The following is a 12,225-nucleotide window of genomic DNA, read 5'->3' as shown; positions in this document are numbered from 1 at the left end:
TCGCCGAGACAGCGTGACAGTGACGTACCATGCATCTCAATTTGATCACAACGATGCATTCTGTCTAATATAACACCAAACTTTGATGAGCTCTCAAACCTTATCCAAAGCCAACGTTCACATTAATAGGATCAAATGATATTTTCCGAAACTGTATTTAGTATTATCAAAATAAAATATTTTTTTGTCAGTTATTTTTGCTATTTTTATTTGCTATTTTATTTATTTTATCTTGGGTCGTGAACCAACATTATTACCCTAAATTGGGTCACAGATCAAAAAGGTTAAGACGCACTGATATATTTCTTTCATGAAAATATAATTATCCAATCAAGGCCTGAAGTAAAATGAACCATAAGTGCAAATGAGAAGGCACTCGGCACGCTTATATCTCCGCAAAATGCGTTAGAGTAAGATAGAATTTCTACAGCTGAATTAAATATTTTTTGGAAACGTCGCCGGTGAATGTCGATTTGAACGATTACATTCATTTAAAAACTGCGAGCACGTGTTGCTGAAATTTATTGTTGTTGTGTTAAATATAAAGTTAGTGGTAATTGTTTTTAGTTAATTTAATAGAAAATATGTTTAACTATGTTGTGGTTAAATTTGGTAGCCGTACTGAGAAGCAAGATGATGGTATAACGTTTCGTAGTTAACTTAATAATAATAAAATTGAGGTTCTACTGTGCGTTATACGCGAGAAACTCGGCTTCATTTTGCCGAACAATAGCCACTCTCTTTATAATATTATTGTAATAATTTATTACTCTAGTCTGAGCATCAAATGCTTATATTTGTATGTACTAATACTTATTCGTACACATAGACATATTTACTTTACTTTTATAATATAATATATTATATTATTATATATATATACATACCAAACCTACGTGCATGCATTGGCGAGAGAGTGCGTTATTTTCAACTCGATGTTTATTTTTGTCACAATAAAACCAAATAACGACTCTATGCCAAAATGAAATACGCTGCGCACTTTTGACTTTAAACCAGAACTACTTCAAATTTATTTCTTTCTATTGGCAATATTATTATTTCGATACCTACTTCATTCTTTCAGGAATCCGATTTTTGTAATCAACTTACATAAAACGGATGACTTTGAGTTATAAAATTAAAAAGAAACCCTGGCGGTGTGAGCTGTAGCCTCATCTTGCTGAAACCACACATTGTCCAGTTCCATGTCTCCAAGACCAGGTAAAAAAAATCTTGGATCGTTATCAAATAACGGTCTGAATTCACGGTTACAGCACAACCGTTTTCTTAAAAAAAACTAAGGGCTGATGATCCCTACTCTTGAAATTGCCGTGACACGATCCGAAGGAAGGGTTCTCTCATGAAGTACCCTGGAATTTGTTTCACTCCAGTACCGCATATTCTGTTTGTTAACACAGTCACTAAGGTAAAAATGTGCCTCGTCAGACAAGAATACAAGTACGTCGTTGGGTAAGGTGTCAACAGGCAGCTCACGTCATGATGTTTGTCGGGTTACATAATCACACAAATACAAACCTTAAATCCAGCCCCTCTCATTGAGCCTTTCTTCTCTCTTCTGTGACCACCACTAACTTCACCATGCCGTTTAAAAAAAGGAAGTTCCGACGCCCCACCCTGTATTTATCACAATTAGCTTTTTTATGTAAATTGACATGTTAGAATAGGCCTGCTGTTCCTATTAATTTTCTGTTCTCGGTCTGGATCAAACAAATATTGTTCGAAGCCGCCCCAACGGCTTTATAGACGGTATCTGGTACTATTCTCCCGTGTTATGCATGATAAATTCAATAATAATCACCACTTAAAATAAATTAAATGTACTTTAAAATTTCCGGGTTGAATTGAACAGTTTTTTTCAATTTTAATGAATAATAAGTTTACGCCGATGAATTTCTATGCGGAAATATTTTTTTCTTGTGAATACTCTGTCTGTCAGAGGCACCTAGGAGAAAATGTTGATCTAATTCGCACCGTCAAATATTTTTTTTTACCATGTTCGATCCTAAAAAGACCATAATAATACGAGCTTCCACAGAGTGGAGGTTATGCAGATTTTTGTGTTAACGAGAAACGGACGTCAGCCACTTAGTTGCTCAATCTATTAGATCTATACTCTGGGTCCAAACACACATTGAGAAAACAACATGCATTTGTTTCGCCAGACCCAAGATTGAATCATGAGACCCTTCGAAATTATAGACCAACACGTTACCGCTCGGCCATCGTGGGAATTTTATTATAGATTGCATCATAGACTATAGATGCATCTAGACGCCACCCGTTGCATTGCTAAATGAAGCTACGTGCCGTGCGTTTGGTTTATGGACGAGCGAACGCATTCGCCTACAAATGTTCGAGACCATAGACCATTTCGCTAGTGCTAGACGCTCAGAATTAAAATATAATTTTCTATTTTTTTTTAAGTTATATGGTATTTTTAAGCGGTCAAAATGCAACCATTAGGTAAAGATATTCATAATTTAAGTTATTTTAAAGAAACACTAGGTCACTGATATTAAAATAAATAATAATATACAAATAAATTGTCACGAACATGTATCAACTTACGTATGAAACGTAATACCATCTTCTTGCTTATCAGTACGGCTACCATATTTTAATACAACACGCAGAACCACCTTTCCTACTTAATTAACTAAAAATATATACCACTGACTTTATGTTTAACACAAAAAATAGCAAATTTAGCAACACGAACTCGCAGATTATCGATGCTACGTGAAGCGATTCACCACGATTTGCCAGCGATACTTTTGGAAACTGATTCAAAAATATGTAGACCTTTTATCTTACTCTAGCGCGTGTCGCAGAGATTATAAGGGTGCCGAATACTTTCTCACTCGCACTCATGCATCGTTTTTGTTCAGGCCTTGGATTGCATATTATTTTATTTTGTAAACCGATATACCTAGTATAATATTAATATGTCAGTCTGAATTTAAACAAAGTATTAATCATTAAGGTGTGTGAGGTTAATGATTAGTGATTAATGAATGACTAATGTGACGGCTCAAGTAACGAATTAGTGATTACTTAGTCCAGTGATTTTCAAACTTTGTTGTTTCAGTGCGTAGGTACCTGTGTAATAATTGTATAATCATTTTTTCACAGCGAACTAAAAAAAAGTTAGTGGTATGGATAAGCATATTATTCATCAAAAAAAATCTCAAATCTTGGAATCAAATTGGGCACAACTAGGCAGTGACATACTCAGGCAAAGCGCCGCCCCTTACAATCATTGGTTTCAAATTGTGTATGCCCAACTTCATTACTTTGCTTCATAGTCCTCACAAGCGGAGGGGTTGATAGGGCTTTAGCCTGGGAGTCCAGCGTGACAGGTCAACCAGAAAAGTGAGATACACACATTACAAATTTTCTCTAAAAGCAAAAAAAAATACTTGCGGGCTATTTTACTTCGAGAGTATTAAGATTTTAAAATATGTGTTTGTAGGATGCAATTTGTGTCAATACTCGACAACTAATAAAATTACTCCTAACCCGATAATCAACCATAATTCAAGTGGATGCAAGTATTAAGAAATACAAAAAAATCGCTTAACAGACAATGAATACCATAAATTTGACCTCGAACACCATTTAGAAAATGCAACTTAGAGTTGTCTTTAATCTTAGCGATAAGTAAGGGAGCCGCCAAAGATCCTGGCCTGGGTGCCTGCTTAAGAATGTGGGGGGCATGACTCGCTACCACTAGATTTTATTTTTATATTCGCTTTGAAAAAAAATCTACTCCCGTTCCTTTCATAATTTTCCACCTTCACACAATGCATGACCTGCCTAGGGGTGCCATAAGGGGTGTCATTTCTAGTACCTACCTACATTCATTTATCTCAGATCTTAAATCCATATGAACTTCTCATATTTATCTTCTTCAAAGTATTTTTGAAACCAGTTGCTATGCTGAGATTGGTGGTGTTCAAAGATTTTTTTTTATATCGTGAAAGGAAGCATCAGTGGTCACAAACTTGTGCAGCAATGGGATCTATCACTGTGATCGTGCATCGTCACATTGTATTAAGATTGCCTGGAATTAATAAATTTCTGCGGCACCCCTGGTAATTGGTTGTGGCGCCACAGGACACCGTGGTGCATGGCCCCCACAAGAGGGGGGCTGATAGGGCTTTAGCCTGAGGGCCCGGGCTCATGGGAGGCATGGCGTGGCAAGTCGACAATCACAAATTTGTTCTAATAGTAAAAATTTTATTTACTTTTTTCTTTTAATAATGATTATACTTTCAAATAATATGTAATTGTGCGACCCAATTTTTAATTGTGTCACTGATAATAATTAGCTCCATAAGTATTAAAAATACACTAAATACCTACCCTTAATTTTACCGTGAACGCCATTTGGAAAACGCTACTGTAGAGCGTCACACTGCCACCTTGTCGATAGGTAGTGGGGCCCGACAAAGATCCTAGCCTTGAGATGTGGGGGCCATGCCGTGGTGTACACTTTGAATAACACTTGATTCGCCTTTTTCTGCGTAACCTCAGATAGACAGACGTACTGAGTAAAAATGTCTGATCGGATATAGTCAGCTTTAAACTCGCAAATCATGTCACTGTTAAATAAATAAGATTTTTTTCGTTAGTAGACTTTTTAACACAGGGCGTCATTTTTTCTCACACAGGCGAATATACCCATTGCGGCGGCCCTGTATCTACTAAAGAATATTTTTATTGAGAAAATAATAGTCACCAATCTCCTAAGTTAGTACTATGCCCCGAACTATTCCGGAGTCAGAAAAACCTTTAGTGTGTCTACAAAGAGCTCCGTATTCTTTGTTCTGAGATTTTTACTCCTTTCAATCTGGTCCAGTGGCTCTCAAAACCATATCTTTTTGAATGCTCGGGTGATTTTCTATTGCTGAAAATTTGTTTTGTTTTTTATTTTCAACCGGTCAACCGGTATGGAATATCAGTTCGTAAAGTCGATGTGTCATACAAAACGATCATAATAATAATAATATGTTCCTGATAATGTTAAAGAGTAGGTACTACCTACCATTAAAATATTCAATTTCCAACTCTCGTCTATACTCTATCTATAATCTATCCATATATATATCATAGTCACCCTGTCAGCTGCAAATAAAAAATGTGTTGGATTTAAATTGTGGATGATACTTCGGCCTGAAGATATTAATATGATGATACATGGTTATAAGAGGATTATAATACGAATGAATCAAATTGCGCAGGAAAGACAATGTGCCAGGACTGGATGCGCCAAGCGGGGGTGTTGGGGTGCGCACCACCCGGACGGCAGGATAATGGGGCGGCAAAATACTGCTGATTAAAAATGATATACATTCGATTCAAGTAATTTTGAAATATATGAAGTACCGTATCATATGTTTCGTATTACCGAAAGGTGACACTAATCAAAAGGTAAAAAATCGAATAATTACCACAAAATATTATTTAAACATATAAACAAAATAATAAACTTAATTTAGAGTTCAAGATCTATTATCTATAACTAATGACTTGCACCACAGTTGTATAAAATTATACTGAAAAGCATTCTTTCAAAGTCACAATAAAATGTTTTACATACTGTTATATTATCATAATAGTTAGCTATAATAATTGTACATAGCCATTAAGCTGTAATATGTGTATGGGCATTATTTTAACGAATTGGTTTAATGGACGCGGTGCAATTATTTTTATTATAATATAAATATTTTAATTAAAATAAAATATAGATTTCAACTGTTTTTATATTAGCGGGGGGTGTGCAGCAACTTTGGGTTGGCACCCGGTGGCAACCACCCTTGGCGCGGCCCTGATTGTAATCCCAGCATATTCAATCCAGGGCATACACGTTTGTAATAAAATCCCACGCCATAATAATTAGAAGCCGAGCAAATAGTTTAAAACCAAGTACCTACCTGTCATAAAAAAACCATTTTATATATTTTGTCTCGAACGGGAAAATTGAAAAAAAAATGGAAGATATTAGTTATGAATCCAGGAGCTAAAAGCGACGTATATCTTATCAACGTATGTTAGTGCTAGGGAATCCAATCCCGAGCCAAAATTCTGATCCCGGGATTTCGGGATTACAATTTGATAATCCCGGGATCCCGGGACTGGTCCCGAGATTGGGATTTTTTTCCATTGTTAATATAAAATTTTTATATTTACAAATAACATTGATAAAATCGGTCAAAAATAAATCTAGTATAATTTATACTATTTAAGACATTTATTGTTAATATTGTATACGTTAAATCTTGGAAATACCCAAGTTTAATGGAGTAAATAATATTGTAATATAAATAATAATGTGAATTTAATATGAGATTGCTATTTATGATAGTAAAGACATAATGAATAGATCAGCGAGATTTAAAATAGTAAAGCAAATAATCATGGCGTACTTATGGCCTTTCCGCTTCATAAATCTAATTAGTCAGCCAAATATGAAACTGCCGTAAAACGTATGATATCATGGTGGAATTACTTTGTTAAAAGTGCGAAGCATTGTTTTTTTACCGATCTTTCTCATTTTTAATAATCTATGTGAAAAAATAAAATGAATCGGCAACCTACACATCAAACTTCATTCAAACTCAGTTTATTTCTAATGTAGTTATTTTGTATTAAAAGTATTTTTTCTGTTATATTTTCCATAAAAATTGATAAAAAAATCAATCCCGAAATCCCGGGATTATGTTTATCAATCCCGGGATTCATAGGTATCGAAAATAGCTCGGGATCCCGGGATCCCGGGATTGGATTCCCTAGTTAGTGCGTGTCCTTACTTCTCTTAAACATGTTATGAGTATTTATGACATTGGACCACGTATCTCATTTAGTATAGTTACACCATAGAGGTATTAAGAAATAAAGTTACACATATTTTCATGAATTTTTTTTATGTTTCTTCAATCTATCGCACTACACGTCTTTCGACCGATCAGTCATATTGTCGTAGATACGAGAATGTGTTGCAACTTTACTGTGAATCATTCCACAATATTACTGCAGTAAACACGTATCTTGACTTGCGAGAAAGAACTTCAGTATAATCATTGGCGGAGTTCAGTATTATGTACCTTACAAACACGTATCTCGAGATACTCGTATCTTCATAATATTTATACAGTTTTTATTGTGATACGATTTTTTGTAATTGCTTAAATCTATTATCGGTAATTGTGCCGCAGAGGTGGCCATGAGCTTTTATATTATTTTTTTACGAAAACAGTTTACTCCATGTAGACAATCATAATAAATACCTTTTTCTGTCGGCGCATCGGATTTTCGATCCAATAATCGTTAATTGAAAATTGAAAATTTTCATAAATTTTGATGCACCATTATCACAAACTAAGATTGTATGAGGTAATAATAATAATTAGGTTTGGTTTGGTCTAAAAAGAAAGTTGTAAAATCTCATGGCCACCTCTGCAGCACATGTACTCTATTATGTTAAGTATATTTTGAGATACTTGTTAGTGGAATATGTGCGTATTCAAATGATGAATTACATCAAATAACTCAAAACTGACAAAAATTGAGATACGTGTTTGTAGAAAATTAGCGACGATATTGGGTTGCGCTTTGATGATATAAAATATTTTAATCAGATCCATATTGTAACACGGATATAATCGCGTGACTATTTTTTCAATATTAATTTTTTAGAAGCCCTGTTCCAGCCCACGCCAGCGCCAGTAAAAACTGAATTCGCTTTGCGATTGCGTTTTAGTAGACGACTTACTCTGTTGCGATCCGAACCTCGCCGCGTGCAGATCGCGGAGCGTACTATTATCTACCAAAACAGTGGACCAGTGAGCAATTATTATTCACCTACTACCGGAATTTTATTGTTATCTCCGGTAATGTGTCATGTCATAAATGTTGCGCGTCGAATTAAGTCATTCACCTTCCAAATTCAAATATGTCCATAGACAATAATAATTAATTTTTCATCTTCTTAATTTTATGATATTTTAGTTAATATTATTCGCGTCAAAGTTAAAATTTAATTAATATTATTTGTATATCTAAAAATCTGTTTATTGAAGTTGGATCCCTCGACCAGACTTTTCCGTTAAGTTTGATTCAATAATCATCGATTATTATTGATAGACAGACAGTTTAATTTTAAAAATTTTGAAGCTCTTTTATCAATATTATCCCGTTTCTGGCATAATAGTCTTTAAATTATTATAAACAATGGATGTTTTTTTATAGTGTGATAATTTAACGAAATAAACAATTATTATTAATTCACAAGAATAGGCACCTATCTTTATGTAGTCGAAATATTTATTTTACTTATAATATTTTCAAAATTGAATCCGTGTAATTTGTAATGTGGTTTTTTACTCATATTATTAAAATGGAAGAGAAGTTTGATGAAAAGTTGTTTATGTAGGTACATACAAATTTGAATAGAATGACTTAATTATGAATGAGTTATACATAATAATTACAGAATAATATAGTGATGTGAAGTGAACATAGTTTTTTTTTGTGAATGAATCTTTAAGTTAGTGTGTATTCTGTTTTTTTAATCTTCATGAGGAAATCGGAATCAAGGTTAATTTTTTACACCTCTTTTTATACATATTTTTATATTTAGTATTACAATACTTATTACGTACTTACATATTTTTTATAGAACATAATACAGTTTGCAGTTTGACGTATTATTATAATATTTTACCTTATACAGAGTTAGTTATCATTTTTTTGGCACGAGTACTTAGGCAATATTTAAGATAGTTTGTAGTATACCTACGACATACCTACCTACACATATCGTCAACTCAATTCGAACTTGTTGTAAGTAGGTACGATTGTTTATCAGTGAATATTGGATCCAAATAGGTAGGTATATGCAATATGCATGTTGGTATATGTATATGTTAAGTACATGTAAACTGTAGCACAGTTCGCCGTGAGCTTTCTATCGGAAAGAGATGACCGTATACTATACGGTCTCGAATTTTATTAGATTCAATTAATTCAATTTTCATAGCCCATTTTGGCCAAAATTCATGAATTCAAGAATAAAACCCTAACCTAACAAATAATCCAGTATATCGCCTATTTTCAAAATTTGTTTGCCGCTGGCTTCCTGTAAACCGTCAAGAAACGTGTTTTATTTACACATGAATTTTATCTCAGTACTATACGATCCTGTATCCCTATAAGAGGTTGGACGGTCTTCAATTTACGACTATATATTTCCGATCAACATTTCACGGTGAAGTGTGATACGGTGAACTGCAGTCGTACAAATTTCCGGACACGGGTGTATAATATGGCAGGGTAGAATTTTGTATAACAATTAATACTTTATCTGATTTACATATACATTATTTTTTGTCAATGCTATTGAAGGGGGACCAAAACTACACACATTTTGTGATATAACATAAGAGATGGCAAATATAAAAATCATTGTCCCCTTACAACGGTCAAAAAGAGATCCGGGTTACTAGGTATATACTAACTTATAAACCCACATGCCAAATATTGTTTGATTGAGGTATTTTATAAGGGGTATAATAATAATTATGTGTGTTTTCATATTATTGTGATTGAAGTAGGTATGTAAGCATGGTCCCTAAAAGGGGGGGGGGGGTGACAGGGCTCTAGCCTGGGGGCCCGGCGTGGCAAGCTGACCAGTTAAATGAGAAAAACATACCACAAATTTGTTCTAATAGTAAAAAAAGTCAAATGATTAGTAACATTTAAAAATATGTGTTTGTGCGATGTAATTTGATGTGATGATTGATATAATTAAATGATAATCCACGCGTAAAATATCAAGTACAAGTCTGCTTCATATTGAGCATAATAATTCAACAAAAAAATTTAAAAACGTTGTTTATAAAAAGTTCTTTTTGTCTTGTAATTATTCATAATAATTCCCGAATCGAATCGTTATATAAACCGACCAGAAGTCTAGAGAATTTCATGAACCGGAGCTGAGCTCTGGTGCGCTCCGGTTCATTTCGAGCTGATCTGATCACTGATCTGGAGTACAGCCCACTTATCCCGGATAATAATTCTGGCTAAACAGTGCATCATGTTCGTGTTAATTAATTAATCGTATAAATACGCCTAAACGACGGAATATATATTTTCTCATGTCTTATTTAATTCTCTTAAATAGTCCATATTTCATTTCGTTTGACCTTTTATGAATAACATTTAATCTTCTGTCCGGTAAGTGATGAGATGATTATAAATGAACCTACAACGGAAGTTTATTTTTCTGAGCCGCAGTTAATGGCATGATTGACGAAATGACGTTTAAATGTACGCGGTTACTCAAAAATAACATTTTCTTTATGACGCTCTGTTTTTAGCGGTAAAACAACCGTTGCATAAAGAATAAAGATTAGTTCGCTGCGGTTACAGTCATTGACTTATGGAGAAGGCCTGAGAATGGGTCGATTGTTTGGACTCCGTATTAATTGAAGTACAGCTTTATTTAATTTTTTTTTTTAACATATTGTAGACATTACAAATTATAAGACGTTCACAACATGAAACACTATTATAAAGAAGAAAAGCACTTAATAAAAACGATAAAAAAGAAAAATAAAATAAAAAGAGACTATAATATAAACATACAAAAGCAGTGAAAATACAATAATTATAAATTTATAGAAATTCAAAAAAGTACACTGAGTTTGCTAAGGAGACCCTATTTTAAGAATTTATAAAATAGCATCCACTTAAACTCACCCCACGCAAGTGGAATATATCAACGCCTGAAGCAATTTGGTTGAACATAGTTATCTCCCTTCCAATATGGATAGGGTTCTGAAGAACCGAAGATTAATGCATTTTATGACCGTATTTTGCGTTTAATGCCAATTTTCTGACTAACTTTATAGTTCCATTGTTAACTTCGAAAGTTAAAAAAAATTGTACGCGATAGGTTACTAATGCCTAAAAATGTTTTGTAAACCTGCGAAAGAAACAAAAAATTTCGTCGAGAGTGGTGTTAATTGCATCAATAACCTAACCTAACCTGACCACGCCATGGTTTTTAACGATCACCTATTAGGGAATTATTGGCAACGTGGTCCACCATTAAAATTAATAATTTTGATATTGCATCATATAAATGTAGTATGTAAACTTACCACAATATGTCCTGGCTAGTCATTTTATCCCGGTTTATAATGTTATACTTGTACGCATTTTCTGATCCACACACAAGGGATTGATAATTTAATTTGACAGGTAAAACATCATAATTCTATTGTATTTTGTTAACTATACAGAAATTAGATAGATATAGGTATACCTAATATATAATTTAGGTTAGATTATTACCTTTTGTAGATGACATCATAATAATTATGATTTATTATCATATCACATGAATTGTGTGCAAGTTTATTATTATTATACTATTATGATTAGGGAATCCAATCCCGAGCCAAAATTCTGATCCCGGGATTGGCATTTTTTTCCATTGTTAATATAAAATTTTTATATTTACAAATAACATTGATAAAATCGGTCAAAAATAAATCTAGTATAATTTATGCTATTTAAGGCATTTATTGTTAATATTGTATAGTTCAATTTTGGAAATACATACATTTAGTGGAGTAAATAATATTGTAATATAAATAATAATGTGAATTTAATATGAGATTGCTGTTTCTGATAGTAAAGACTTAATGAATGGGTTAGTGAGATTTAAAATAGTAAAGCAAATTATGGTGTACTTATGGCCTTTCCGCTTTATAAATCTTATTAGTCAGCCAAATATGAAACTGCCGTAAAACATATGAGATCATGGTGGAATTACTTTGTTAATAGTGCGAAGCATTCCACGGATGATGCGATTCTTCACCAGGCCCGTATTGTGGCAGCGCTCCCATACCATGTCACCTCTTCGCCATTGCCATCCGAGCATGAAATCGGTGGCATTTTTCAAAGCCTTCAGGCTGGGAAAGCACCTGGCTATGATTGTATTGACAATTTGATGGCCAAGCATGTTTGGGCTGTTGCAGCGCCAGAAATAACGTCTCTTTTCTCCGAATGCTTTTCCAGTGGTATTTTTTCCGGATTGCTGGAAAAAAGGAATACTTAGGATAATCCCTAAAGCCGGCAGCCGCCCTCCCTCTGACCCTAAGGCCTACCGCCCTCTGACACTCTAGCCTACAT

At 33.9% G+C, this 12,225-nt stretch overlaps 1 protein-coding gene across 7 annotated transcripts in view; it reads left to right on the top strand.

Moving 5' to 3' along the window:
* The first annotated feature begins 7,784 nt into the window (after window positions 1-7,784).
* Window positions 7,785-12,225, top strand: part of LOC147063196 (ATP-binding cassette subfamily G member 4) — an 87,678-nt gene continuing 83,237 nt past the window's right edge. For 2 of the 7 annotated variants that reach the window (XM_085959459.1, XM_085959462.1), the window contains exons 1-2: window positions 7,785-7,868; window positions 8,519-8,622. The gene's annotated coding sequence lies outside the window, so the exon portion shown is untranslated. Of the gene's footprint in view, window positions 7,917-8,458; window positions 8,623-12,225 lie in introns of all 7 variants that reach the window. The other 5 variants (XM_085959456.1, XM_085959460.1, XM_085959457.1 and 2 more) reach the window with 3 other exon arrangements.

This window comes from Rhyacophila brunnea, unplaced genomic scaffold (assembly GCF_057557595.1).
Source record: "Rhyacophila brunnea isolate RB1 unplaced genomic scaffold, BYU_Rbru_1.0 scaffold_9, whole genome shotgun sequence".
Classification (NCBI taxonomy): Eukaryota; Metazoa; Arthropoda; class Insecta; order Trichoptera; family Rhyacophilidae; genus Rhyacophila; species Rhyacophila brunnea.
The sequence above is the reverse complement of the archived record's forward strand: the minus strand, read 5'-3'. Positions and strand labels throughout refer to the sequence as shown.